We start from the raw sequence: 4,381 nt of genomic DNA, 5'->3' as shown, positions 1-4,381 counted from the left end.
ATTGGTAAATACATTTCAGGTACGAGTTAAATTCTTAACTAGCCATTGTAGTCAAATATTACTAAAACTTGTAAATATATCCTAACTTTCAAATGAGGTGATCTTCCATCTTCATAAACTTCTTTTTAAAGTTCCAAAAATAAAATTGATTTAATTAATAACTTTTAAATTAAATGCGAGCAACAAAAAATAAAAAAATAATTGAATAAACATAATTAAACATAAAGTGGTTTCTAAAGATGATTTATTCACCAAATCATGGCCTACCGATAATGGCACTTTTATCCGTAAATATGTTTTTGTGATTTTTAAGCACTGAGTAGGGAGCCGGTGCTTTACCTACATAATAATTACTACTACACTTGACCTTTTGTTTATATATTTCATGATTTTTAAATGCTAACGAGTGATTACCTCAGCTCAGAAGAATTGTAGAACTATAAGCAAAATGGTTAGACCTTAATATGGTCATGAATTTAGTTGATGTTATATAGTGTGTGAAGTATAAATATATTACGACAATAAATGTACTTGTTTAATTATTACATGTAATATATCAAATTTCCAAACTTTTTTGTTGAAATTTCTTTTACTCGATATGGTACTTCTTGTACTTTTTTTTTAAATAACTACCATGTATTTTTCAAGTGGTGCCACTCCGTCAATAGCATAGACTTCAGTATTTTTTTTTTCTTCCCATGTTCAATTCCTTCATCTTTTACTTTTATGGAGGGTTGGGTATTATATTCAAGGAAACACCACAACATTGACATTTGGATACCAATGTCAAAAAGTATTGGAGTCGATAATCATATCATCTTATAAGATATTCTATAAATATTAGAAATGATCTCAGTCCACGTTTATATTTTTATATATATTTAATGGTTGAAAATAAAGACTTATTATATTGATCCCTAACCAAGTAAAGATATTCAAATAATACTCAAGTGATATCTATTAAAAAAATATATATGCATCGTGTCTTTTTATGATTAAAAACATTTTTAATTAATAAATTAGGTGTTAAAGACACATTCGTTTTATAATTGTATATTGTTTCAATATTATAAATAATTTAAAAAAATTATTATCGAAATTCGTTACATTGTAAACGAGATATATGTATTCATAGATAATTAAATATAATTTTTGAAAATAATAAAAAATATTAATAATTTAAATTAAACAAAATTTTTAAAAATTAATTTTTTCACACAACAGAAAAGATGGACGATTTTAAATAATAAAAAAATAACCCGTCCATTTCAAATAATAAAAAATATAGACTGTCCACTACGATTATTTTTTTTTTCTAACTATCCACTATTAACATAATTGCTTCTTCCACTCAAACGATTTTTTACTAAAATTTATACTAAATCAATTCAAATAATATTTTTAATTTAATTTTTAATTGAGATATAATTTATTTATTAAATTTTTAACTGACAATTTTTAAATTTTTTATGTACTCTCTTAAGTATTAATATATATAATTCAAAATATATATAATTTTTTATGTACTCTCATGCAAAGAATTATATATATTTTAACTTTTATTTTTTAAATTATATATACATAAAAAATCATTATAAGTTCTGTTTTATGATTGATATTTTAAAATTAAAGAAGTTATCTTGAAACTGCTGGCTATATTACATGATAATAACAGATTGAAACAGATGACTATTAAATGGAATAACAAATTTTTATGACTAAAATAGGTGAAAAGCCTTGTAATACAATCCATCCTCTATTCTACAGAACATAGGAAAACCAAATATGCATAATATCAGAATAGAGCATTAACTGCTATAGGCATCTATGTCACGTCCTGCCTCAAAAACCTTAGATCAAGAGGCTCCATTCTCTCAGCGATCATACAATCATCCACGTCAAGTGCCGATACCCAGCCCACTTAGCAGCGAGGCGTAAGCCCATCGCTAAAGCAGCACTAAGTAGTAGTACTGGAATCTTCTTTTTTGTCATTTCTTGGTTTTCAACCTGTTTCCCTTCGAAAAGTGTTTGGGAATACTGATAAGTAGCTAAGGCTACAAATGTGATAAGCACCAAAACTCTAACCCAAAGTCTCCCCAACAGCAGCTAGTACAGCTGCAACAGTCATTGCGCATGAAATATTGTCTCTCTTTTTTATTAATTTTGAGAAAGCGTACAACCCTAGCAGAAGGGTCCAGAAAAAAGGTTCGGAGATATAGCCTCTAACTGCCGCATAGCCAATAAAACCAGACACAGTTAAAACATAAGGTTCCTTATTGGTACAGTTAGGGACAGTAGCTTCGGCAATTGCTAAAACAACCGACACAAGCACAATGATTGTAGTCAGCTCTGGTATGGGAGCATTGTTGATTGTCCAAGAGTAGAAGGCACGAACAGTATAGATAGAATCCTCCATGCATCTGATTCCAAAAGTGATCGGACTTCCTATGAATCGATACAGTATGGCGAAAAGATATGTGAAAAGGTTTCCTACAAAACGGACAATATCAAAGACAGCATTCTTCCAGTTCGATAGTTCAAATAGAACAGCTATCCAAGCATAGATGAGAAAGCCAAGTACTGCACAAAAGTAACACAGAACACATGAGTACACAAAAGAGGTAGCATGTACAATTCGACCCAAAAAGAATCAACTGACCATTGAAAGCTTATAGTTTTTAATTTTCACGAGAGAGATTATAGCTTAAATCCCAACAAAATATTTCTCATTGTACACCTTTACTAGGTTAGAAAGTAGCCAGAAATTTCCAGAATTGCAGTAACCGTGAACTTCTTGCTATGAATAACCAAAGAAATGCCACAATGAAATTTGGGGACATATCAAAACCCTTTTCGGTTCCACGGCACAATAAAAAATTCATGGATAAATGAATGTGTCTAAAAACTGAACACTCCAATAGCACCTAATTGCAACAAAATGATTTCCAAATACTTGCCCATTCATGCAACTATCCCAAATACAATAAAATTTCAGACTTTGCGGGTCAAACACGTAAAATTTTATGAACTTTTAAAAATTGAAAGAAATAAATTAGAAAAATAGAGAAGTTAAGGAACTGACCAAGAAGCCAAGGCCACCTGACAGGAGGATCAGGAGCTTTCTACCGAAAGCGTTCTGGCATAGTGCTCCGCGGTCGAGCCTCCTTCTCTACTTTCTCCCAATCAACAAAACCGCCGCCACTACCAGCGCCATTGTTGTCGTTTACTGCAAAACGCTTCAAAAGAGAGATTCTAGAAAGTTCTTTAGGGGAAAACACAGTAACGAACCTCGGAGGCCTGAGAAAGCATTGAGGTTTGGCGGGTGGGAGACGGGGTTTGAAAGAGAGGGTGGGAGATAGAAGAGTGGTGGACATGGCTATGCCTATGGGTTGGGATTTAGAGAGGGTTTCTCGTTTATTTTTTGTCTGAAAAATTTATTCAAGCACGAGATTTACCGTGAGACGTTGTGGGCGGGTTGACCTATATAATTTACCCGTGTTATACATATATTTTTTAATGAAAAATATTAGGAATACATCAAAATAAGTTACAAATTTATTTGTTTATATTTTATAAATATATGTGTTGTTTAATTTATTTTTAATATATATTTATATTTTAATATATATTTTATATTGGTGATTGATTTTGGTGTATATATATTATAGTTATTTATTTTTGTTTCTTACAGTATTGTTAAGGATTAATTTGCGGTGGATCAAAACTCCATTTAAAGATTTGCTATTAACCAATGGGTTGTTACATGCACAATCCGATATTTGAGTCTTTTAATACTTGCTTGTTATACATATATTTAGTTTAGAAGAAGTATAGGGAGTCAATGGAGTATTTATATAATATATACAATAGGGTATAAAGATGTTCGATTCAGTAGGATATCAGATGTTTTTTATCCCTATATCCGAATGGTTATTCTGAATAGTATGAGTGTATTGTGTTTAAGAAATTAATAATATTTTATTATAAATATTCGTTTTTTAATTCATATTAGACCAAATAAATAATTTATTGTACAAATATTTCATTGACTCCCTAGCAAAATTCTTTAATTTAATTACGTAAAATTATATCAACAAAACTAAAAAAAATCTATGATACCGAAGATAAAAAAATTCAACACCTAAAGAAGCTAACATGGTTATAGTGTTAGATAGACACTTGTTTTTTATAGAGTACAGACTTTGACAATAAAACTTACAATGCTCTCATTTTATGTTTTTTTATATTATACAAATAATGATAAACTTAATAACATGATTTTTCCTCTTTTTATTATAAATAATTAAATTATTATATTAAATCATTTTCACAATCTAATAAACAAAATAAATACCTTAATTTTAAAATTAAATTATTTTCA

General features: G+C 29.4%; 1 pseudogene; it reads right to left on the bottom strand.

Moving 5' to 3' along the window:
- Positions 1-1,692: 1,692 nt before the first annotated feature.
- Positions 1,693-3,523, bottom strand: LOC107481163 (uncharacterized; annotated as a pseudogene).
- Positions 3,524-4,381: the final 858 nt, after the last annotated feature.

The sequence above is a fragment of the Arachis duranensis genome, chromosome 3 (assembly GCF_000817695.3).
Source record: "Arachis duranensis cultivar V14167 chromosome 3, aradu.V14167.gnm2.J7QH, whole genome shotgun sequence".
Classification (NCBI taxonomy): Eukaryota; Viridiplantae; Streptophyta; class Magnoliopsida; order Fabales; family Fabaceae; genus Arachis; species Arachis duranensis.
The sequence above is the reverse complement of the archived record's forward strand: the minus strand, read 5'-3'. Positions and strand labels throughout refer to the sequence as shown.